Source organism: Crocuta crocuta, unplaced genomic scaffold (genome assembly GCF_008692635.1).
Source record: "Crocuta crocuta isolate KB4526 unplaced genomic scaffold, BGI_CrCroc_1.0 scaffold112, whole genome shotgun sequence".
NCBI classification, from domain to species: Eukaryota; Metazoa; Chordata; class Mammalia; order Carnivora; family Hyaenidae; genus Crocuta; species Crocuta crocuta.
The window spans coordinates 3,400,613-3,427,803 of record NW_027528818.1 but is presented as its reverse complement, the minus strand read 5'-3'; the positions used below and the strand labels follow the sequence as shown (position 1 = coordinate 3,427,803).

At 39.1% G+C, this 27,191-nt stretch overlaps 1 protein-coding gene across 2 annotated transcripts in view; it reads right to left on the bottom strand.

The window, feature by feature from the left end:
* INPP4B (inositol polyphosphate-4-phosphatase type II B) overlaps positions 1 to 27,191 on the bottom strand; it is a 367,279-nt gene that overhangs the window by 261,360 nt on the left and 78,728 nt on the right. For both annotated transcript variants that reach the window (XM_077755934.1, XM_077755935.1), the window contains exon 4: positions 2,519 to 2,569. The gene's annotated coding sequence lies outside the window, so the exon portion shown is untranslated. The remainder of the gene's footprint in view (positions 1 to 2,518; positions 2,570 to 27,191) is intronic.

The following is a 27,191-nucleotide window of genomic DNA, read 5'->3' as shown; positions in this document are numbered from 1 at the left end:
TACTATTTAAGAAATGAGCCTAATATCTTTGTTATATCATACTCAGGAAGACATCATAAAGTCAAGGGAGGAGTGCCTGAGTGACTCAGTCAGTTAAGCTTTGCCTACAGCTCAGATCATGATCTCGTGGTTCATGAGTTCAAGCCCTGTGTCAGGCTCTGTGCTGACAGCTCAGAGCTTGGAGCCTGCTTCGGATTCTGTCTCTCTCTCTGCCCCTCCCCTGCTTGCACTCTCTTCTCTCAAAAATAAATAAACATTTAAAAAGTAAAAAAAAAAAAAAAAAAGTCACAGAGTCCGGTCCCGAAAAATCAACTGTCAAGCTTGTGGGTGTCCAAACCATCTTTCGTTCCACTATATCAGGAATTGGAGATTGTCTCTCTTTTGAAAATCATGGACTGTCTAGCATCTGATGACTGTAGGGCTTATAGAAAGAGTCAGGAGAGAGATGGCTGAGCCGAGAGAGAACACCTCAGTCAGGTAGGCTGCGTCCCTTCTGTGTGGCATGGAAAATATATGTGTGTTTCATCTGGGCCAAAGAGCACTGTAAGCAGCTGAGTACGCATTGCATGCTAGAAAAGTAGCTCTCGGCAGCAAGAGCATACAGGGTGAGCCTGGGCAGTGGAGAAGGTTGAGCCAGAGCCAGACTCCCCATGGGAGGGAACTATGCAACGGGAAGGGACCTCCAGGGCCTCCAGAAATACCTAGAGTTGTGCTTATGAGACAGCACTTCAATGTCTGCCACATGCTAATGGGCAGCACTAGCCTGAGAAATATCAAAACCAGCAGAAAGGGAACCACAACCTCACCATGGGCAAGCACAGAAGGAACCTCTCCCCATCCCCTTCCCCTTGCCACAGCGCTGAGCAGTAAGAGGAGGAAAGGGCAGGACCTGTGTGAGAATCAGACTTGCTCCCCCTCTACTACAAGTTGCTAGAAGCACAGAGATGTCTACCCCATAGTGGGAAATGATGGGCGGAGGGGGGAGAAGAAAACAACCAAAATCAGAGAAGGAATTCAAGTTTTAAAATGAATATGATGTATTTCAAGAACTTGAATGAGAGAAAAAACAGAGAAATTTACATAATTAGGCCACGATGTCATTAAAGCTTCAAGCAAGGGGGATTTAACACTGAGCAGTTGTGGGGATGGATGAACAGTTAGAGAAGGAAAAGTAAACGAAACTAGCTCATCTTTCTTGAATCTCAAAAAATAAATAAAATTCCTTATAAAATAACGCATTCAGTTCATAGTTAAAATTTCAAAAGGTCGTATTCTATGAAGGCAGTACGAAGGGTGTGATGACGGCTTGCAATGGAGATTGCGGTTAAAAGGAGTGCACTTGGGCTGGTCTGAGGCCAAAGGCTGTGAACTGAGTCCTAAGCCCTAAGCAGGGGAAAAACAGCACCATGCAGGACAAGGGTCCTGGGGCCTGCAGCAGTGAAGGGCTTCAGGCTGGGAAGAACTGGCTAATCTTGAGAAACTAAACGCATAGTCTGAGCAGCGCAGGATGTTTGAAGAAACAGGCAGAAAACAAAGCATGAAGATGCACTTGAGTCAAAGAGAACAGTCTATCCCAGGAAGAAACCAGAAGCTTGTGTTAGGCATGAGAGAGCACACAGTGCCTGCTTCCTTCTCCTTCAAGATCAGAATGTCAGACATGAGTGACATTCTTCTCTATCAATTCAACTCACTCTTTGGTGCACATATTTGGAGGGCTTCCTTGGCAGGTTCAGATAGTGGCTCTTGCCAGTGAGGAAATGATCGGGATATATATAGTACACTGTGCCACACATCAACTGGAAGAAGGTTGTCAATTGCCTGTAGGATTTCTGGGAATTTCAAATAGGCCTTTCAGTTGACTCAGTCCCATGGCCTCTTTAGACTCAACTTATTTTGAGGCTTTTTCATCCTCTCTGCACAGATGCCAGGTACTCGGCCTGCTGGGCTCTCTTTTCAGGAGTTGCCATCACCTACCCTAGGCTTGTCTAAGCAAAAAGGACCTATTATCTCTCCACTCTTCCAATTTTTAAAAGCTGCAGATGCGATGGCTCCGATGCAGCAGGAATTCTGTAACACTGGTCTGCACTTTGGTGGCAGCTACTGTTTTGACCTGCATTACAGTGTTCAAGCAGCAGAAAGCAGAAAACACCAGTCTTTTGGCTAGTTAGTTCCACGCCTCCTTCCCGAAACCTTAGAGCCCGCATCAGCAATCTGCCTGGCCTTCTGCTGACCCAGGAATGTTGCCTCCAAATTGCATCCCAGCTCCCTGCAGGTCAATTTCTAGATTCATCTCTAGCCGGTGAAACTAATTATGAGTTCATCTGAGGATGATTTTCGAGAGACAAGAAATGAACTCTACACAATTGGCCAAATACACGACAGTGCCCCCTTGCAGGGTGGCACTCTTAATTTAACGCAATTTCATTTGTCAGCCATCGGACGGCAGAAGGCCAGCGAGAATCCAAATGATTTAACTTAGAAGTGATGTGTGCCTTTTGGAAAAATAAGAAAAACTTACCCCAACCTCTGGCAGCAGATCCTTGTGTTCAGGTAGGGCACTGGTTCGAACCTATAGAGAAAAACAAGCATTTTCTGTATGATTTCAGAGTAGAAAGTAGTGCCGAAGCTTCACACGGGTGCTGTGTGTCATTTTCCATCATGGAGCATCAACTCAGACTCAAGTTAATCATTACTGAAGGCACCTGTGTGCTTCACCCGCTGCAGTGCCATAAAGCTTCCCTCTGATAGTTGCTAAGCTTCCTGATTTTCCTAAGTAGACAGAACTTCTGGATCTTTACCCCATCATCCCTTGTCAACTATAGAGATATCTGGGCTTTAGGAGAATCCACTTTAATCTCCTCAAAAAGCAAGCCTAATTCAACATTCAAGGGAAAGGACAGAGTTGGTGTAGAGAAAGTCATTCCATGCAAACTCAATAAATATTTATTCTCTAAATGAGCACCAAAACCCACAGTCTTTATAGGATATCCCTCCCACTGGAGAGTTCTGGGCTAAACTGTCAGATGCCATTATCAAAATTCATTTGAAAACTAATTCTCGACTGGGGAAGAGGGAAATAGTGTAAAATAATCAGTCATCTGGGGAAGGTTTTCATATGTTTGAAAGTGTTCCAAGTGAAATATCAACCCCTTAGATGATAAGTAGACATATATCTTCTACTGAGTAGTGATCCTTAAACCTGGCTGTGCATTAGAGTTACCTGGGGACCTTTCAAATGGCTGTTGCTCTTTCCTGCCCCTGGATATTGATTCTAATGTACAGCTGAGTCAATGTTTCTCTATTTAAGGAAAAAAATGTTTCAAATGAAAATAAAATCATGACTATCTTTCTCACTTAAGAAAAAACTAGTGAAAGCAAGAAACACATAAAACCTAAATCTAGTATATCTTAATTTGAAGTAAGGATTGGATAATAAAATTAAATGACTACAAAGCAATAGACAAGCATACTCTGTTTAACTGGAGAGCAGAGTGAAGGGGGGGATGGATGGGAGAGAAGGACCCTAGAAACACATGATGGATCAATATTTTAGGGTTCATTTTAACAAAATCTCTTTGGAGGTACTGTGCTGCCAATCATAATTCTCTTGAAATCCTTTAAGTCCTGACATACCTGACCATACCCGGTCAATTCTCCCAGGTTGAAGGGATACCTATAACATCTCTCCTAATGTCAAAAGACTTGAACTAGCTCCCATGGGCCTACTAATCTTTAACACGGTTTCCATTTTCTTCAAAGAAGCCTCAAGCCATGGTAAAACAGTGCATTTTAACTTCCAGCTTAATGCTCCTTCTTTGTTTCTTTATGACAGACCCAGCACTATCGCTTGCACAATTTGTCAGTCATTATGACTCAAAATTGTTCACCAGAGCACAAAATAAACGACAGGAGAGATCCCAACAGAGTAAACAACACAATTTGCAGAACGTACTCCACTCAGGATTTCATGACAGAGCATTCCACTGGCTAAGAGCATTTGCAGTGTGGTGGCTGCATTAACACTCTTTGGTCCAGAATATTCAGATGTACCATTCAGTCTCATTATCTGAAAATCATTAGCTGGCCTCAAAGGATACGGAATCTGTATATTAACAGTGGACTATAATGGACCATATAATGTGTATGTGTATGATCTCTCTCCCTCTCTGTCTGTCTCTCACATACACACACACAGTATATACTCTGTCTCACTCTCTGTGAGAGACTAGTTTCCCCCTTATCCATAGTTTCACTTGCCATGGTTTCAGTGTTACCCTCAATCAATCATTCTTCTCTGGAAGCAGAGGATTCTCCTTATATATCATCAGAAGGTCAATAGCAGCCTAACGCTACATCACAATGTCAATGTCATTCACCTCACTTCATCTCAGCACATAGGCATTTTATCATCTCACATCATCATAAGAAGGGTGAGTATAGTACAGTAAGGTATTTTCAGAGAGAGAGAGAGAGAGACCACATGCACAGAACTTTTATTAGAGTATATTGTAATAATTGTTCTATTTTATTTATTATTAATTTCTTATTGCCCCTAATTTATAAGTTAAACTTTATCATATGTATATATGTATAGGAAAAAACAGTATATGTAGGGTTTGGCATTATCTGTGGCTTCAGGCACCCACTGGGAGTCTTGGAAGTAGCCCCTCTGATTAGGGGAGACAACTGTATACACACACACTCTGTGTGTGTGTGTGTGTACATAAATGTATATATACACACGTGATATATAAAGTATACATATATACATATTTGTGGATGTATATGTGGTGTACCTATTATAAATATATATGTAAATGCATGTCTAATATATATTAGAATGGACTATATATAGAGTGAATATATATTCACGCATATGCAACCCTTACAACACATATATATGTGTATGTTTATGCATCATTTTAAGAAAATATTTGACATCCGAATAACATTATCCAAAGAAATATGCTTGAATTTAGAAATAAAGTGAAAGAAGTCAGATATTGGTAGAGGTCAATATATGTAGGATTACTATATGTATATTTCATATACACATACACTATATGATATAATATTGGATAAGGTAGAATAATATTGACAATTCCTGCAATATAGTCATTGAATTTATATTGATCAAGGACACTTTCTTTTTATAAATATAAATAAACTACCAAAAACAATTAACCCAAAGTTGTATACTATAACAATTTTTCAAAGATAATCATGGACTAGTTTGCCATTCCAATGTGTCTATGTGTGTGAAGGAGAGATAGAGAATGAATTTCCCTTTACATAATAAAAGTATTTTTGAAAAGTACATGCATATCACATTTTCCTAAATCAAGGCATGTTTAAAACACTAGCAGAGCTCCTGATTTAGAGGAATTGAAAAGCAAAACTTTTGTAAACCAATTTAAAATTGTATAAAGGCAGATTTTCATATGAAGCATTTGTTTAAGACAGTAAATACATATAGTTCTAAACCTTTTATATTGAAGGTCAATGCTACAGATGTCACGGTATACAGCTCGCACACTGGTGATGCTGTTTTTTGCATAATACACATCCCTTATTATACCAAACACATGCTAGGAGGCAAGCACAGGGTTTGCCAGTAAATAGTGCCCCATTTCTTCTCCTTGGGACTTCAGAAACCAGTGGGTAGGACAAATATATAATAAATAATGCCAGTACAATGTAATACATGGTATAATGGAAATGTGAGCATTTTTCTGTGGGCATTCAGAGTAAGGACTAATTAATTCAAACCGTGAATGTCAGGAGAGGTTTCACAGAACTAGTCTGGGTGTTGAAGGATGAGTGGGAGTTTTAGGCAATGAAGAATAGGACAAAGCAAACAGGGTGTTACATCATAAGCATGTGTCAGAGAGTTGTAAAAGGCCATTTGTTAGGGCACCTGGGTGACTCAGCCAGTTAAGCATCTGCCTCTTGGTTTCGGCTCAGGTCATGACCTCACATTTCATGGGATTGACCCCCGTGTTAGGCTCCATGCTGACAGTGTGAGCCTGCTTGGGATTCTCTCTCCTGCTCTTTCTGCCCTCCCCTACATGCGCTCTCTCTCAATAAATAGATAAACTTTAAAAAAAAGAAAAAGGCCATTTGTGTTTGGGAAAGAGTATTCTGATAATACCATAACATGGGGCCTTCAGGGGAATGGGAAGAGTTGGGGAGATGTTTGGTAATATGTTTGGGGAGTGAGGTAGGGGCCATTTGATATCTATCATGTTGTTTAAGTTGAGATAGGATATCAGATAAGGCAATCAAGTAGAAAATTGATGTTATCAGAGGCCCTTGAAGCATACCTACTATGCCCTGAGTCATATTGGGAGAATAATTTAACCTCTTTATGCCAGTTGCCTTTTGGCTTTTTTAGCACAGGGTGACAAATAGACCTCATAGGTTATTGCAGTGCATCTTTTCTGTGCCCAGAACAGTATCTGACACTGAGAGGGAAGAAGGAGAGAGTGAGAAAAGAAAAGAAAGGGAAGAAGAAAGAGGAAATGAGGGGGGAAGGAGAAAAAGTAAAGAGAAAGGAAGAGGGAGGAGGAGACAGAGGAGAAAGAATAAGACAGAGATGGGGAGAGTAGAGAAGGCAGGAGCAATATGTCACTGAAAAAAAAACAAAAAACAAAAAAAAACCCTGGACAGATTTAGATGAGGCCTCTTGATGAGGAAGGGATGAAGCAATGGCTGTCACTACAACATTTGGAATATTCCAGTTCACAGGCAATGTCATGCCTCCTGAGACTTAACTGGTCTTCCTTCAGAATTCATTTTCCCTTTTTTGGTCTTATTAGCAGTTCTTCTTCCCAGTTTTCTTTACCATTCCGCTCCCTGTCCTTCCTGGAACACAAGAATGTCTGACCTGACTACACATTTAAAGTTATTATAACTTCCTCTTGTCTACACTTTTATGGTATCAAATAAAGAAAGATCACTTAATAGAAGTGATGTAGACTATATATTCCACCTTGGATCAGTCTCAAGTTTCATGTAAAGCAAACTCATTTATTTTTTCATAGGCTGAAACTTCCATATACTAAATTTACCTTGAAAAAAGAGATACTGAGGGTGTGAGGGTGGTGGGTACTACTCATGGGTGAGTAGCTAAGAACGAGGCAATAGGACCGCCTCAACTGTAGACACTGTTCACTCTCCAGATACAGAGAAGAGGCAGTTCATGCTGCTGCAACTGTGCCCTCGGGTGTGCACTTGTCGGGCAAGTGCATCTCCTCAAAAGCCAGTGCAACTTTTCCCTAGATGGGCTCAGCTGGATGGTATGATGGTGCTGGAACACCCTCAGGGCAGGGAAAAGGCCCAGCTCTACCTTCACATCTGGTAAAGTCTCTGACAATGAATGTGTCATTGAAACACATCCTTCTGTGTTTTTTTCTAAAAAAAATGTTATTCTAATTCTCTACAAATCTCAAGTTAGAATATTAATTTCAGCACATTGACATGTTCCACTTGGAATGAAACACCAAACTGCCTTCCTACTCAAATACCCAAAAAGCTGACTGGTAAAGAANAAAAAAAAAAAATAAAAAAATAAAAAAAAAAAAAAAAAAAAGAAATGTTCAGCCCCCTTCCATGGTATTATTTTTTGGGGAGGAAGCTGCTCGGTTAGGACAATATTTCCTAGGATGCCTTGTTTTGAAAGCTAGCCACGTAACAAGCTCTCACCAAGAAAATTATGTGTAAGTGATGTTTGCTGCATCCAAATAGGAATTCTCAGAAGTGGGTAGTGTAGGCCCTCTTTACTGTCTTTTTCTCCTTCCAAAGAGTCCAGCCCTTAGGTGACTGCAGAGTCACACATGAAAGAAAGCCATTTGTCACGCATCCCTACCAGAATTAGATTATTAAATCATGGTATCAGTTTTCTATTGCTGTGTAACAAATTGCCACGAACTCAGCAGCTTAAAACAACATACACTTATTAATTCATGGTCTGTAGGTCAGAAATCCAGTCTTCATGTGGCTGATTTCTCTGCTCTGGTCTTATAAGGCTGCAACCTCCCTTGGAGGTTTGTCTAGGCAAAGGTCTGCTTTCAGCTTCCACAGGCTATTAGCAGAATTCAGTTCTTTGTAGCTCTAGGACCAAGGTCCCCATTTTCTTGATGAATGTCATCTGGAAGCTATAAACTCCTGGAGCCCACCTTTATTCCATACCATGTGGCTGCTTCCATCTTCGAATCCAGCAACAGAGAATCTACTTTGCACCAAATCTTTCTTGCACTTCAAATATCTGTCATTGGAATCCATTCTCTTTTAAAGGCTTACCTCATTAGGTCAGACTTGCCCCAGATAATCTCCCTTTGTTAGGCAATTTTGCCATGTAACATGACCTAATTACAAGAGTATGTCCCAGGGACCATGCAGAATGTGTACAACAATGGGGTAGTAACCCTGGGGCCATTGTAGGAGAATTCTGGCCACCACAATGATGAATAAACTTTCACTGTGATAAAACACTGGAATGTGGATGTTTACATTTGTTTCAGTAGCTAGCATAATATGACCCCCTGTTTATTTTAAATAAAAGTTTGGACTCCATTTATGTCTAAGACGAAATAAAGCAAAATAGCTAATATTAAATCCTAAATCACTATTTTAATGTCAACAGATTTGTATTAACTGCTTATTATGATCCAGTGACCATCATAAACACTGGCAATCTCAGAGACTAAGAAGACAAGGTATTTCTCACCCATAGGTAATAATGATATAACATTGTAAGAGCCAAAACATGTAATTGTTAAGCATCTTCAATTGTGTAAAATTTATTAGCCAGTATTAGATATCGATTTTCCAACTATTTAATTTCTGTTGTGAATGGAGAAAATGATTCACGTACAAACTCAAATGATTCATATCACAGAACCTTAGACATGGGACATATCTTAGGGTGAACCTCGAAAAACCACTTCTGTGATGTGAAAATTGTACATGAAATATCCCTGGAGGTTACATTTAAATTTTCTCCTTGGACATGTTTAATCTCTAGGTTATTATCTTTCTAATTAGTGCTATAGAGGTAGTATTGCTCACCTACCCAAAGGCTCTGAACAGGTTAAGTTAATGAAAGAAGTGGGCTGAGGGTGAGAGACAATAGGGAGGGGAGAGGAGTCTGCCAAAAATGGAAATCACATTCCTAGTCAATGAAGAGCAACTATCCAGATCCAAGTAATTAAAAAGTTCCTGAGAAAAACTTTCTTCAATTATCAACAATGGATAAATCCTAACTCTTTTGCAGGTAGGCCATTATTAGTATTTAATTATTTTTGCTGGAAAACAGCTTGATTAAAAAAAAAAAAGGTCAAAATATGCCCAATACTATTTGTAGTGAGAAAAAAAGTGTTATTCTAAAGCAATTGTTCTGAATCTTGACAACACATTAGAAATTGGAATATTTTTTAATACCAGTTTCCAGGCCACATTCTAAAATAATTACATCAGAATCTCTGAGGGAAGAATCCAGGCATCACTGCTTTTTAAGGTTGGCTCCACACATGCTTTCAAAGCACAGTAAAAGTTAAGAACTACTGCTGTAAAATAAATGAGATCGTTTTGAGTGTGAGCCTCAAAACTAGCTCCAAATCCTAGGAAAGTTGGCAAAAAATATATTAGGCAATGATCAAGTGACAGAAAAGCCTCTCTTGGAAAACAAAAAAAAATTAAAAGACTATATTAATGAATTCTCAGAGATGGAAGAGGTCTTAGACATCATTAGGTCATGTTTCCTAAATTCCAGTGTGCATACTCATTACCTACTAGTCTGCAGCTGGTTGTGGGGGATGGTCTGAGGACTGTCCCTTACAAGCTTGTTATGGAAATGCAGAATCTCAGCCTCACTCAAACTGAATCAGAGTCTTCATTTCAATAAAGTCCCCAAGTAATTCATATGCACATTCAACTGTGAGGACGTCTGGTCTAGGGGAGTGCTTATGAGTAAAATGGAAATGGTAGACATTCACTTGCACATAAACATATTTGACACAAGGGATGGGGTTTATTCTTCTGGTTTTGAAGGTGTTTAGTAATTTTATTAAATGTCAAACTTCTGTAAAAGCTCCAGATAATATTTTCTATCAGAGATGCCCTTTCCTTTCTTATGTAAATGGGAAAGGGTTGCTCTCATCATCAATCATCAAATCAAGGACTGATTTGGGACAGAGCTTAGCTGGAATTTCCGTCAGACTCAGTGTTGTGGGCTGAATCTCTACTTCTCTAGCCCCTTCATCCCCTTCAAACCCTCAATCTCAAAATCACATGTTGAAGCCCTAACCAGCAGGACCTCAGAATGTGACTGTATTTGGAGATAAGGGTAATTAGTTAAAATGAAACCATTAGAGTGGGACCCTAACACAATATGCTTGATATCCTGATAAGAAGAGGAAGAGGCATCAGGGGTGTGACACAAAGTGTGACCATGGGAAGAGGCAGCAAAAGGGTGGCCATCTGCAAGCCAGGGAGAATTTATCCCTGCCAATACCTTGACATTGGACTTCTAGATTCCAGTATTTCAAGAAAATAAATTTCTGTTGTTTAAGCTACACAGTCTGTGGCCATTTGTTAGGCAGCTCTAGTGAACTAAGACAATCAGTCTACCTGTGTCGAAGGCTATGATCCTCCCCCCCAGGACTTTCAACCAAGAACCTTGCATTGAGGAGTCTTTGCCCCTCAACCCTAAAAGAATCCTAGAGATTCCTGGAAGTCTCCACATACCTGTTTCACACTGTGCCCCACTCAGCTTCAAAATTTGGCAAATGTCTTTAGAGGTAGAACAGCCATGAGTTTGAGTCCCCTCTGATCTCCAAATTTGTCATTTCAGCTACACATAAAACCCAAAATCTCTGCTGGGCTCCCTGTCTGCCAGCTGCCACCCTGTGTTAGGCAAAACCTTGATGCTGAGATTTCAAGCTGTGGGAATAATCTGTAAATGCTCGCAGGTGAAAAAAAGCTTTTTAGTCCCTCAGTGTCAAATCACCACCATGCCCTCTTGAGCTTTCTCCCTTGCCTGTGACTCTCCCTGTTTCCTAAGCACTGTGAATCTGTGCGAGGTTTCACTCCTGTCTTTAAAAGGCTTTGGCTTGATTCTCTAGACTCCTGCAAAGCTCAGAATTCAGCAAGTCTCTTCTGAGGAAAAAAAAAAAAAAAAGTTCATTGACTTGAAGCTGATGAAGTCTCAGTTTCTAACTTCTTCCAACACACGCGCTAAGAGTTTGGCTGATTTTTCTTTCTCTGAGCAGCCTCATCTCGGTGTCCAGGCAAAGGCATGTTCTTCAGCTCACTCTCAGAACCAGCAAATGCCCAAAGAGGAGAAATCATAAGCTCCTTATAGCTCAACTCCAAAAGATCCCCCTTTCTCTGGAATTTTAGTTTATTTCATTATTACTTTCATGGCTTACTTGATGATGCATTCGAATGTGATTTTTGTAAAATGTGTGGCTTGCTTCTGGGTGCTGTCAGAGAGATCATGGCTTGCCTCCCTACCACATACAACCCAAACTGAACTTTTTAACATCTGAAAGTTACTAGAAGTTTAAGGAATCTTCCAAACATGCAGTTTAAAGATGAAAAGTGATTTTCAGCAGAGCATAGTTAAATGATTGGAGATGGGGAAATGCCATTACATGCTGGTCTGTCTAGTTAAAGTCTTCAGTAAACCAGTTGCAAATGCATAATTGCAGGTAACTCTCCTACTAAAAACAGAGTTTATATTGAAGCCTGAGCACTATCCAAAAACTATCCAATAATTATTGAGTGTGAAATGTTGTCTCTGTCTTCACTAGGTATATGCGATCCTCTTTCACATGTCAAAACATGTTATACAAAACTATGTACATGAGAATAATCTATTGTCTTCTAAGCCTAAAAGAAATAATAGTAAGACAGATATAAGCACTCTTTTAGTTTGGATGCATCTAGTCTTAGAGTTCTCTAGCACACTGATGTTCATTCCACAGCTCTCTAGTCGCATGGGTCCCTTTATGTTTAATTGGTGGCTCTTTCAAACTTCTAATTTCGCTGTATGAATGTGCCACTATACTAAATTCTACCAGTCATACAAGAGTCATGTGGTTCTTTGGGTTAATGGTGACTGCAAATGTGGCTCTGGAGTCACATAACTCTGAGTATCCCAGCCATTACCCACATTTTATTCCATTTCCCTCTCCGACTATTACAGAGATCTATTACAGGCATGTGAAAAAATAGTGAAGAGCAAAAATACCTTTAGACATTCCCTTTCTTTGCCAGAGAATCTCTCCGAAGTATACAGGCTCTGCTGAAAATAAGAGATGCTGAAACTTAGATCAGGGAAGTTTCAGGGAAGTCAAAGAGGTCTCTCTACTATTGTTCTGAAAGTGAGCCTCTCTGTCTCTCATACTCTTTACTTCTGGATTTTCCTGAAAGGGACACAAAGCTCTGATAGGCAGTGCTGTTTGGACCCAGTCAGGTTTCTTTTACTGAACCTATGAGCCAAGTCTGATCCTGGGTACTTACCTAAAGCAATAAGGACAAATCTCCAAAGAGATGCACAATTAAAGACACAGACTTTATTTTTTTTGTTTAAGTGTTAAGATGTTTGGATATTTTAACGTTTTTTATTTATTTCTGAGAGAGAGGGAGACAGCATGAACAGGGGAGGGTCAGAGAGAGAAGGAAACACAGAATCCGAAGTAGGCTCCAGGCTCTGAGCTAGTCAGCAGCACAGAGCCCGACGCGGGGCTCAAACCCACCAACCGTAAGATCCTGACCTGAGCTGAAGTCGGATGCTTAACCGACTGAGCCACCCAGGTGCCCCTGGATATTTTAAAAATAGAAATAAAGAATAAAGAACTCTTTGCACTGCAAAAAAAATACAGTGTTAAAATATGTTATGGGCACAGAAGACTAAGTGATGATTCAGTAAATAATTGTTCATTCTTTTTTTAAAGTTTTTTAAATGTTTATTTATTTTTGGGAGAGAAAGAGAGAGAACAAGTGCACTCATGTGCTCACAAGTGGGGGAGGGGCAGAGAGATAGGGAAACACAGAATCCAAAGAGGCTCCAGGTTCAGAGCTGTCAGCAGAGAGCGTGACCTGGGACTCAAGCTCACAAGCTGTGGGACCATGACCTGAGCCAGTCTGACACTTAACTGACTGAGCCACCCTGGCGCCCCAATAATTGCTATAGTTGAGACCTCTATTCCTGATATCCCACAGGAGAATAGTGTGGACACATCAGTATATACAGTGCTCAGTTCAAATACCATGTATCTATATTAATAGGTTTTTCCAGATCAAATCTCTACTACCGCTTCCTCCTGCCCTCGCCCTTCCTCTTCTTCTCTACCCCAATATAGAAAAATAATTGTGCCATTATTTTGAAAAGTGGAAATAGTCATTAGAGCTGATCCTTTGATCCCAGAATTAGACCTACATTGAGTATGTGCTACCCTAGACATTTTCTACCCCATAAATAAATAATATAAAGCTTATAGTTGATAAATAAGGATAATAGAATCAAAGGAAATAACAACTATACTATACTTGGACCTATAGGGTAATTATTTCAGAGGTACATGCATTATTTTCTTTACTTGTATTATCTCATTTAATCCTATAGTTCTGATGTTGTATTATTACTTTGCCCATTTTACAGGTAAGAAAACTTAGTTTCAGAAAACTGGATTAATTTGCCTAAGGTCACTTCAACAGCAAGTTGCAGATCAGACATTAAACAGTCTGCTTCCAAAGTCTGTGCCCCTTCCACGGCAGTGTGCCTCTTCTGAACCCAGACTGATGGTGACTTTAATTGTCTTCCCTAGGGCTGCTTAATGAGAGTTTTAAAAGCCAAAAATCTATTAGCTTCAGGGAATAGAAACAGACACAATTTATCACATTGCCAGACTCAAAAACACCATCCTTACATATTAACAGCCCCCAATTAAGACCACAGTCATGAGTTAATAAATAAGGCATTAGAGAGAGAACAGTAATATCAACACAGGCACATGTCTATTAATCTGTTGCACAGAAAAGTCATTAGTTCCCACACTATGAGGCTAAATAATTTCTAGGTAGCTTTAAAACAAAATTATTGTGATATCACTCAGTATTTTAAAACATCATTTACAACCCAGGCTTTTCTAACCCCAGTCCAAAGAAGATCACCGAGCCTTGGGGACAGACCAATTGATTCATAAAATCACATGGTGTGTACAGGCACAGAGGGGAGCGGCTTTCACTGTAGTAGTTCTCCAATGAGGTATTTTCATCCCCAGGCAAAAATGGGAGAGCTGCAATAACTCTATTCTACTATTCCACTAGTTTCTTCTCTGTAGAATTCTATCAAAGTATCTAAGAATTTGATCAGTGGGTCTCAGCATGAACTGTAGATGACAAATCACATGGAGAAGCTTTAAAAATACTGATGCCAGGGCCCCATTTGCTTATCCTCCTGCAATTGATCTGTGTCTAACTCGCTCAGAAGTTTCTTTCACTGCTTTCCCTCACTATTTAATCTTCAAAACAGCCATATGAGAAAACCGAGGCTCCAGCTTTAAGTAACTTGCAACCTGTAAGTAGAGAAGCTAATATTTCAACTTGAATCTGCAGCTTCCCAAAGCCAACATTTTCAGCCCCTCACTGTATTGTCTGCAGCTTGAACTGAAATCATACTACACATCTACACAAAAAACAATGAAAGAGAATCGAAGCAACATTCTTGGTTTCCCTGTAGCAGAGGGCCAAGTGAGTGTGGCGTCTCAAACAGGAAGTAGGGATGACTCTTTTCAAAGAAGCACTGTTATAAAGTGGCCAGAGTCTACTGCAGGGCTCACCCAGTCTTGTCTTAAAAGAGCAAAGGTGTTCAATTCAACATTGTAAACTCTTGCCAGCAAAGTAGTAACAGTACATAACAATGTTCCCAAAAGAAAAAAAAAACAAACACATTTGAGGGTTCAAAAGATTGATTTACAAAATTGGGAACACAATCTCATTAAGCTGAGGGCTCATTTTACTCTATAAACCAGGTGTACATTGAATCCTGTGACATCTGAGTTGTAGCTAGGACATAAAATGCTTGCATCTTATATCTTATTCAAACTATAGATCAGCTGTCCTCTAGTGGGTACAATCAGAGAATCTACAAGGTCAAATTATTTTCATAATAATTCTAAGATGGTATTTTCCTTACTACCTTTCTTTTCTGAGCTTTAATTTCTAACGTGGTAAGCATCCATAGTTACCTTAGTTAAAGCTGGTACATTTGTTTTATTATTTAATTTTTTTCATTTGAGTACAGTTGACACACAATATTATATTATAGTGTAAAACATAGTGATTCAACAACATCCATAGTTATTAACCCACGTAAAAGTCCTTTGAGACTCTTATTTTATTTTCTTTTTTAAAATATTTATTTTTGAGAGAGAGAGAGAGAGCGTGAGCACATGAGTGGTAAGAGGCAGAGAAAGAAAAGGACAGGGGATCAGAGGCAGGTTCTGCGCTGACAGTAGAGAGCCCAATGCCAGGCTCAAACTCCCAACTATGAGATCATGACTTTAGCCAAAGTCAGATGCTCAGCTGACTGAGCCACCCAGGTGCCCCAAAGCCCTTTGAGATTCTTGATATTGAAGAGTATAAAAAGGTCTTGAAGCCAAAAGTTTGAGAAACAGTGTGACTGGTGATCCTCAACATTTGGGATTTGTCTTTCATGGTTACTAATCAGTCTTACCATTTTTAGACAGATTATTGCTGCAGAGTCTCTTTCAGAAATGGCTGTGATATTTGCTACACAATGACCCCCTAATCCAGCCACTCTGAGTCACCATGCTTCCTTGAACTTGCCTTATTCCTATCTCCCACCACACCTTTGCTTATGCTGGTCTTCTGTCATCATTAAGTTTGAGGAATATGATTGTGAACACAGAATAATCACTTCATGGACTTATATTCTAGCATCAACAAGAAAGACAAAATACCAAATTAGATAAAGTAGTAAGTATGCATGAATGCAAATTAGGGTGATGGAATCAAGTGATAGCTGGAGAAACTTTACCTGTGGTAGTGAGAGTGGGTTTCTCTGCACAGGTGACTTTGATTAAGACCACATGAAAAAGGGCAACCAGCTCAATGAAAAGTCAGAGGGAATAGTATTCCAGGCCAAGACAATATTACGGGCAAAGGCCTTGGGGTCAGACTGACTAAAAAACGTGGCTGAATAAAGGGGAAAGAAATGGTCTGAAGAGTCAAGGAAATGCAGGACTCTAGTAACATAAGGTCTATAACTCTATAACATAATTATAATGGAAATCTAGAAGGGTTTTGAGTCAAGAACTGATGTGATCTGTTTCATCCTTTAAGAACATTGTGCTTTGGGTACCTAGAGGACTCAGTCAATTAAGCATCTGACTCTTGATTTCTGCTCAGGTCATGATCTCATGGTTTGTGGGTCTGAGCCCAACATTGAGCTGTCAGCGCACAGCCTGCTTGGGATTCTCTGCCCATCTCTGTCTTTCTGCCCCTCCCCTGATCTTTCTCTAGCATTCTCTTTCTCACTCTGTCTCTCACAATACATGAATAAAACTTTTAAAAAGAAATAATATTGTGCTGATTCTATATGGAAAATAAACTACAGAAGGTCAAAATAGAAAGGATGAACAATTAGGAGTCACTTGTAAATTAGAATTTTATTACTATTATTCTACTTTCTCAGGGGTACAGTCCAAGCTAGGTATTTAAGTATTCTAAGGATAATCATTGGCGGGCCTCAAGCTATTTTGTTACAAATATTTATAGAAAGCACTTTGTTACTGACAGAGAAATAAAGTTGGTATATAAATTTCCTGTATATATAATTATATGCATCTATGAGAATAATAATGCTCAACTAATCATAAGAATATTTGTGGGTGAATAATTATTTAAATAAATTTATTGCTAAATAATAAATACTGTAATAGTTACATCCTATTTACATTATGGATATTAAAGAATAGCACAGCTCTTGAAATACAAGAATGTTCAGAAGAAGCTTGGTACCTGAATGTCTAATGGAACTCAATTCCCTGAAAAAAATTATGAACAAACTGAATGAAGATAATAGAATTATAGTTACTGAAGAAACACCTACGAATAAGACGGCTTATGGATGGATTCAGCACACTTGAAAAGTACCTGTGACAGTAGTAATTTGGAAAATAACTTTGCATTTGAACTGTATCAGCAAGCAGTGATTCAAAGGCCCAATGGCAAATAATGATACTCATATGGAAGCATCTAAGAGAGAAGAACAGCACCTTAAATTTCAAAGCCCAATCTCTCCTTTTTGCACAAAAGACCTATTAACAGGACTCCTGAAAAGCATCTTTCTACTTGGACACAACTGTGCACATCCCTGGGCCTGACTTAAGGTGTATGTTGGAAATCTATCCCTGGGTATTTTAAGCTAAAAGTTGTAGAACATTCTACATCTGCACTGGAGCAGCAGCTGTCTGCAAAATGGCTTTTCCACTTCCTAGTCACAGTTTTTTTGGTCTGTTTTACAACATGAACTGGCAGCCAGAACTAAGTACAAACACACACACACACACACACACACACACACACAGAGGAGTATTCAGTAAAGCAATTCAATTTCATTAAACTATAACTATTCAACAAATACCAAAGTATTCCTATTCTTTCTAAGCATTCACAGCTTTAAAATATATCTTCTCAGATGTCTAAGAACCTTACTGTCTCGAGGAAACCCCTGAAATGTAGCATCTTAACACTTAAGATTCTTTTTTTTTTAAATATTTTTATTTATTTCTAGGAGAGAGAGAGAGACAGCGTGAGCGGGGGAGGGTCAGAGAGAGAGGGAGTCACAGACTCTGAAATAAGCTCCAGGCTCTGAGCTGTCAGTCAGCACAGAGCCCGATGCGAGGCTCGAACTACGAACCGCGATATCATGACCTAAGCAAAAGTCGGACGCTTAACCGACTAAGCCACCCAGGCGCCCCAACACTTAAGATTCTTAACAACTGGAGTATCTTTGGGGTGCCTGGGTAGCTCAGTCAGTTGAGCGTCTGACTTGGGCTCAGGTCATGATCTCATGGTTTGTGAGTTTGAGCCCCGTGTCAGGCTCTGTGCTGACAGCTCAGATACTGGATCCTGCTTTGGATTCTGTGTTTCCCTCTCTTTCTGCCTCTTCCCTGCTCACAGTCTTTCTCTCTCTTGAAATATAAGTAAACATTTAAAAATTAAAAAAAAAATAAAAACCCAACCAACTGGAGTATCTTTGTCAGTTGTAATGCACGTTTTGTGCTTAAAGTAAATTTATACTTAATATTCTTGCTGCCCCAGTGCCAAAGAGGCAGGCTAAATGTGAGCTAATTCCAACAGCTTTGAGAGAAAACTATTTAAAATGAAGTGCACTAAACAAAGTCCATTCACAGTGACAAGAGACACAAGGGGCATTTTCATAAATTCTTCTTATCAGAAGTTGTACTTTTACCTTTTCCACTTTGTAGAATTTTCCGTTGATGTCAAGAAGAAACTTTCAAACGTTCTCAGATAAGGGTGTTCATGATTGCACGGACTAGAAGGGGTCACAGGCAAGAAAATTCAGGAGCTTTAATCTAATCATGCAGAATGGGATTCTGCCTTTAAGGATAGTAGTGTGCAAGTAAATGTTTAATAACTGGTTTTTATGGAGTGGGGATGGGAGGGGAAGCTATTATTTATAGAGTGTGCCAATTTCTGTAAATACACACACCCTGGCCTGTTTCAAGCTACCGACTAGAGGCAACGACTATTGGCCTTAGGAAGAGATTTTGCAAGCCATGGCCTCCAGGACCTGTCCCGGCCCACTGCCAGAGGTCACTGGGGAGAAGTGAGCACTGCAGAGGTGCAAGGGATCACCCAACACACCGAGAGCCCGGCTGTGGTGAGCTCAGGCATCTGTTTCAGAAAGAACTCAGTATAACACAACTCTACTTCCATCAGCAATTTGAAAATAAAATCTTCAGTTTCACATCTCAGGGGTAAGACCGTGTCTCGGAAACCAATGATTTTAATTAATTTTAAACTCAGCAGAATTCGAATGTCTGTCTGAGAGGTGACCAGCACTATCTATTCAATCAGAGTCCCAGGAGCTGCTGAGAAATTCTTTTTAAAATCAATGGAAACTTTGGCCATGGGAAAGATACAGAGGCACACAAAGAATGTGGCTGATGACAATCAGTCTCATGACATGTCTGGGCTCCAGGGTCAATATTAAGTGCCCTGGCAGCCAGTACTGGATGCTTCAAAGTTTTCTCTATCTTTGGAGTCTTTGACTGTGGTCTCTACAGGCCACAGACTGTGTTATGCATCGATGTTTAGAAAAGCATGTTCACTAAATGTACCACAAAGCTGAAATAAAAACTGAGGTTGTCAGTAAATCCCCTGGTCCATAAATAGACATGCATTACCAGGAGGTCTAGATTAGACTCTAAACTCTTATGGAAATCTTCCATTAAGGAATTTAAAAAATTTGTTCCTATGAAGCAAACAGACATTTCTTTAAGTGAATTAACCCTGCCAATAATGTTACCTTCTTAAAAAAGCTAACTTTTAGAACAGCTGTCTTGTACAAGTTTTATTTCACGGTTTATTCCAAACCAAGCTGTATAATATGACGTGGTATTATAGTACCACGTTTCAGAGACGTCAGACAATTTTATATTTAAAAAAAGAAATTTATGATACTATAATGAGACTTTATTCCTTTCTTTAAAATAAAACATAAGTGGGGTAAACATGGCTTGACATTTAGTACAGGTTTTGTAATAATAGATTGCTAGCCTTCACAGACACATCAATATTTATAAAAAGAGCAATGGAACAGAAGAACATTAAATGCTATTCTTAAATCAAAAAAGAAATAGTTTTCAATGACCTTGGGACATGAATAGGTAAATTTATTAAAGAAGGAGAAATAGAAATGCACATATACTAAGGAAGTAAAAAAGAAATAGAAGGGGAAAAAGAGGATCACTTTCATCATCATGAAAACCCTTATCAGAGCCTTTATTAATTTATGAGCTAAGGAGTGTCAGGACTACAAAAGGTGTTAAAGCAATTTAAATCAACAACTTAAAAGAGTTTTGCAAAACTGGGGCTCCCATGTGGTTCTGTCGGTTAAGCATCCGACTTTGGCTCAGGTCATGACTTCAGGGTTCATGAATTCAGGCCTCACTGGGGGCTCTGCTGACAGTGTGGAGCCTGCCTGGGATTCTCTCTCTCCCTCTTTCTGCCCCTCCCCCCTCTCAAAATAAATAAACTTAAAAAATTTGCAAAATAAAAATTTTATTTTGTTCTAGCTTTATCGAGGTATATTTGACAAATAAATATTTTATGTATTTAAGGTATAAAATGTGATGATTTGATCTCTCTATGCATGGTAAAATAATTACCACAATCAAGCTAATTAACACATCAATCACCTCATCACATTAGCTACCTTTTTTTATGGGTGGTAAGAGCACTTAAGATCTTAGCAACTTCCAAGTATATGATACAGTATGTTAATTATAGACACCACACTAGACATTACATTCTCAGAACTTCATCTTATAGCCGGAAGTGGGTTTCCTTTGACCAACATCTCCTTGGTCTCACAATTAGCTCAGAACAGAATAACGCCTAAACTCAAGGAAAAAAGTTTCATTTTTCCTTTAAAAACTTTAAAGGATTTTTTAATGCTTATTTACTTATTTTGAGAGACAGAGAGAGCTGAGAGAGAGCGAGCAAAGAGAGAATTCCAAGAAGGCTCCACGCTGTTAGCACAGACCCTAAGGCAGGGCTCGATCTCACAAACTGTAAGATCATGACCTGAGTCAAGATCAGGAGTCTGAAGCTTAACTCTGAGCCACCCTCAGAAGCTTCCCTTTAAAAACTTCAAAAACAGTATATGTATCCACAATGGAAAGCTGGAAACACAGAAGACAGATCACCTGGGAGAACTCATCTGTGGCACATGCCGATCATAGGTGTGCGGAGGGCACATGGTCCTGTCCACATGGACTTGCTAAGGCCATAATCTACTGTCGGTGCTCTTGTTCTTCAAAGACAGGTGTTAGGTCCCTCAAAGTCAGGCATTGGAATCACTTGAGAGCTTGTTATAAACACAGAATTTTAGGGCCTGCCCCAGACTGCTGAATTTGAACCTACATTTCACAAGCTCCTCAGGTGGCACTAAAGGCATTAAAGTTTGAGAAATCCTGGAGCAAAGGATGCATTCTTTCAAAATGGAGGACAGCTTGCAAAAAATGCCATATTTTTCCTTTCTATCCTTTATTTTTCATAATCTGTTTTGCAGAAATTAGGGAAATTGGAAAAGAAGAGCTCGTTAATTAAATACATATAAAGGTACATTTTGTGGTGTTACATCACTATAAGGCTCCCATATATGAGAAGGAAGAAAGAAGGACTTGTACATAAATGCCATATAATTCAAAGCATAAGTTAACTACATGATCTTGTCATTATTACAGGGCTAAATTTACTTTTTTTGTTTGTTTGTTCCTGGTGTTTGTTTGTTTGTTTTTAATATATACTGCATTTAGGCAGTTGGGGAACTGCCTGTGAATACTGAATAGATAATTGATTCTTTTAAAAAAAATTTTTTAACGCTTGTTTATTTTTGAAAGACACAGGGAGAACGAGTATGAGCAGGGGAGAGGCAGAAAGGGAGGGAGACACAGAATCTGAAGCAGGCTCCATGTTCTGAGCTGTCAGCACAGACCCGATGTGGGGCTTGAACCCACAAACCATGAGATCATGACCTGAGCCGAAGTCAGATGCTTATCCGACTGAGCCACCCAGGCACCCTGACAATGGATTCTTTAAGGAGCAACCACACCTTTGGCACACACCCTGCTGAAATTTTGGCCTCCTCACATCTCCCAAAGATGATGCGGATAATTCAAGCAGACTGGCTACGAGTCTGTCTGCTACTTCCTGGGAAAAATGTAGAAAAAAAAGCAATGTCTCTCCAAGGATCCAAGAATTCCCAAAGCAACTGGAGGAGTTATAAAAAGAATGGCATTTGACTATTTCCATGGGAGCATCTTCACTTCGCCCATGTTCTTTATTAATAGTAACTCAGATCAAACCTGTCAACAACAAAAACAAAACCTCTAGTGAACTGGCTCCTAAGGTCTGCTTGGGGCCAAGATGCTTCTCTTCCCCGGTTTCAGCTCAGGCTCTGTTACTTTTCTAGTCCAAGTAACCTTGTGTTAATTTTTCACCCTGCTTTGTCAATTATTGTATTCTTTAGAATTTAGCTGTTCTTTCCTTAACCCCAAGCTACTGAGCATACCTTAAGGATGATTTGCTTTCCATATGCCAGAAGGAAAGCAATATTAGTGCAAATCTAATGTTTATTTACTATATATTCAGATTTCCTGTTATGCTATTCATGTTTAAATTCTCAACACCTAAATGCTAGGTGAAATTTAAGAGTAGTACCTTTAAACACCTTTAGGAGACAGGCAGTATCAGTCATCACGATGAAGAATATGAAGAAGGAAGAGTCAACTGACTTTTAAAAAGTTGTTAATCTAGTTTTTTTCCCTTTTTAAATGTTTACTTTTGAGAGAGCGAGTGAGTATGCAAATGTGAGTAGGGGAGGGGTAGAGAGAGAGAGTGAAAGAGAATCCCAAGCAGGCTTCACACTTGGCATGGAGCCTGATGTGGAGTTTGATCTCATGACTACAAGATCATGACTTGGGCTGAAATCAAGAGTCAGATGCTTAACTGACCAAGCCACCTAGGGGCCCCAATTTTTATCAGAAAGAAAACTGCATAATCATATATACACAGTTTAAAAAGTACAAATTAACACTAGAATAACCACACATGTGGAAGAAATCCAACTTAGCCAGCAACCTTCTTTCTGAGACTTTTTCCCAACACAACCACAACCTTCTCCACCACAGATAATCACTGTCTTTTTCTGATGACTTCTTTTCCTTTCCTTAGAGTATTAGCAACAAAAATGCATCCCCAAAGAAAAGAATGTGGGCTTTCCCGTTGTCTACCTTTTCACTTTATATAAAACACATAAATACCATATGTAGTTTGTTGTCTTGCTTTGTTAATACTTTTTTTGAGACTTGTCCAACTTATGGCATATAGCTCAGGTTCATTTATTCTCATTTCCTGATAGTAATTTATTTTGTGACTCTACCATATTTTATTTACCCCTATTATTGTTGATGGCTATGTAGACTACTTCCATGTATTGAAGAATGAACTGTTGCTATGAAATTCTTGCATGTGTATCTGGGGCACACATATGAATCATTTTCTAGAGTAATTACCCAAGAGAAGAATTATTAGGCCTTTAGAGATCTCATCTTCAACTTGACTAGAATGCTAAATTGTTTTCTAAAATTCTTATAGCATTTACCACCAACCATATAGGACTCTTACATCTTTATCAATACTTGAAATTATTAGACTTTTAAATTTTTTGCCAACTATTGATATGTAATTGTACCTTTTTGTACTTTAAAGTAACATTTCTCTGATTACTAATAAGACTGATTTCCAGATGTTTATTGGTCATTTAAATGTTCTGTCTCATGAAGTGCTGATTCAAACCTTTTGCTTTTTTGTTCTGTAGGCATTTGTCTTATTTTTCTTATTTTTCATATTTGTCTTATTTATAGGTGTCCTTTACACATTTTATATATACAGTGGATCATAGTCTTTTGTAACTTATATGTGTTGAAAATGTTTCTGTAACCTGTCTTTTCACTTTTTATGGTGTCTTTCTTACCTGACTTGGTTAAATGTTCATATTTGAAAGCATTAGGATAAGGTGAGGAAAAAGTAGTATATAATCATACGCCTTTCAAAGAATGTTTCTGATATCATTATCTCTAATTTTGCATTCTAGAAGTGATCTGTCAGCACTTACATACCTGCTTTCAACTATTTCATCCCCAAACTGTCAATGTATTGCTTTGTAAATGCTTTTAAAACTCTCCACATGTGTCTGAAGCCTTGCCTTCCATAGAATCTTAATACCTCAATACTGATACCTAACAAATATTCTAACAAAAAAAAAAATTCAGTTGATTAAGTGTCACATGAGGGACTAGCCATCCAATGGTCCTAGTAGTTTATAATTATTGGCAACCTAGAAAGAATACAACATAGCATGCATAGAGAGATGTGCTCATTTGCCTTCATATCAGCCCAACTAATGAGCAGGGTTTTTTTTTATTTTTCCTACCTTTTAAACTAAACAAAGTAAGGCTATCAAAGCCTAAAGGCCTCATTGGTATTATATATTTCTATTAATCCATTTTGATTACCACAAGCCATAAAAACAACTTGCATTTCAAGGTTCTAATTTCCATATGTTGGAATTTTTACCAAATGTGCCAGATCCCATTTTGCTGCTCTAGATCCCACATTCCACCCTTTTCTATCCTGTTCTATTCCACCCTAGTTCTTATCCTGGAGGCTAAGCTCTGTGGAATACATCAAGGGGCTTCCTTGTCCTCTGGCTTTCAGTTGGGTTCTGATGGTGTAAGCCCTGGCAACAGTTTCAAGGTCCCAGAGGGGAAAGGGGAGTCAGAATATATTAACCCTTGGCTCCCTTCCTGCAAGGTAGCTTATGGCCAGCCATGCCCCTGGATCAAGCTGGCCTCCACTCAAGTGCATTTTCTGGAAGCTTCTTTCTTTCAGACCTAGGAGTGATAATATCTCTACCATTATTAAACCAGGTTACTACACTACTTCTTGTGATTCTACTTTGCAAATAGTCCCTTTGTAAATAAACCCTCTCGGAATTAACCTAATTTGCAAGCGCCATCTGTTTCCTTTTGGGACTGTGACTGATACAGACTTAATAGCCAAGATTGTGTGCAAAAAGAGAAGCCCAACAAAGCATTAAGGTAGATTACCGGAAGTGCTGCTTTCCTGGGCTCATACATAAAGCACATAGAAGTACAAGCGGCTAACGGACTAATCAAAGAGCACAAAAATTACATTGGGTCCTGGGAATATAATACATAATTAAGGACAAAATTATTCCTCCCCTTGGAAAAATGGGTTCCTTTGACCAGTACTAGATGGTAGAACCCAGTTATCTGCCTACCGGATGTTCTTCAGAGGGGTGGCGGAAAGCACTTCCTTCCCACAATTCTTCACACCTTCTTGCTTTATTCATTCTTTCTCACTACCATATTTTGCAACTGAAAGGGATATTATTTAGTGTAGGAAAGTGAACTATGTTTCATATGACCCCATAAATCCTGGCTCTGAACTTCATTCAGTTTTTTTCTTTATTTTTTTTCTCTTTCCCTAAAGAAAAAAAGCAGTTCAGTTGGTGCTTATTTATCTATTCCGCATTGTACAGATCTCTTATTTTCTCATGCTTCGATACAGTATTAAATAACACAACGGTCCCTCTTTCCCTCTTATTTGTAGTTCATGCAAAACTGAAAAGCAATTATTAAGCAAAGGAACAAATTAAAATTAGCTACATGAAAACCTCAGGGTGCTACAAAGAAATATTTTTATTTCTCAGCTACAAGACTGTCTTCTTACTGCAAAGCCTTATTATTTATATACTACAGAAATGAAAGTCCCTCCAAGCTAGGGTATGTTTAATACCACAGAAATCACATCAAACAGCGAGATCTTATTAAACTGAAATTACTACCTGAAAATACATAAGGTGTATCTGCTGAAGGAAATAGCAGTAGAAGCTTTTCCTGTTCACCTACAGGAAAAGCAGCCTAATTTTCATAGGAAAAAGACCGGAAGGCTTAAATTGAGAATCTCTTGCTCTCTAAGTTCCTAGGTGCTGTAGCAGGTAGCAGAGGCAAGAGCAGATATGAGAGGCAGTCACTCTCCTTCTTCTGAGTAAGGATGTTCCCCTTCTTTAAAAAAGAGGACTCCATACAGGGTCCTCATCTTTAGCCTGCCAGCGCAGAGAAGCCTCTCGTTTATGCTCCCCCTCTGTTAGCAATCAATCATATGACTAAATAGGAGGTGGTCCAAAGGTCCCCAAAGCAGGCATGAAATCATAGAGGAGCTTTTCCTAATTGGTCTTTACCATTTGGAGAAAAACAGAATTGTAGATCGTTTGTTTTTTCATCTCCGTTCCTAAATAATACGTCCTAAAATCTCCGAGCTGCAGCATCATACTCCAGGAAGTTAAAGTGTAGTTTGTAATGCATTTGCCACTACTTTATAGACATTCTGATGATGAAAGTTAAGATCTGCTTTTTGAACAGATCAACACTACACAGGTTCTAGTGGGCTTACTAGTAAATATATAAATATGCTTATTTGAGGGAAAGCCACTTTCCTCGCTCCCTTGACCCCATCCATTACTTTATTGAAAGCAAAAATGAGTCAGTGTTATTTGGTGTCTAATTCAATACTATACTTATTTATGTTTCTAAGCAAATGTAATAAAACATAAACATAAGGGGTGAATGAGGATTAAGAAAGTCCCATGGGATGCATGGATGGCTCAGTGGGTCAAGCATCCAACTTTGGCTCAGGTAACAATTTCATGTCTCATGGGTTTGAGCCAGGCATTGGGCTCTGTGGTGACAGCTCAGAGCCGAGAGCCTGCTTTGGATTCTGTCTCCCTCTGACTCTCCTCCACTTATGCTCTGTTTCTCTCTCTCAAAAATAAATAAAAACATAAAAATAAGAGAGTCCCCAAATGTAGACATTACATCACTGAAGTTACCCTTTATAAAGTTATTGAACCACGTGCAGTCAAGTCTATATAGTTGTATTTCATGTTATTTGTATTTTATGTAGATAGGGAATATAGTAGTTAATACATGGGTATTTAAGTTAGTAACATCTAGCTATGAATCCCAGCAGCTGTGTGACCTTGGTTAATTTAGACTTAATGCGATTGGCAAACCTCAGGGTGGCTTCAGGATCCCTGTCTCCTGGGGTTCCTGTCCTGTGTGCTCCCCCTGCCTTGAGTGTGGACAAGACCTGTGCCTTGCTTCTAATCTAGAACACAACACACGTGACAGAAGGTTAGTCTTATGATGGTTTTATTACATGGCAAAGATGATCAGATATCACCTTGTGATTACATTATATTACGTTACATAAGACCCCCTCCCCTTTTTTTTTTTTTTTTTTTTTTCATATTGCTGCCAGAG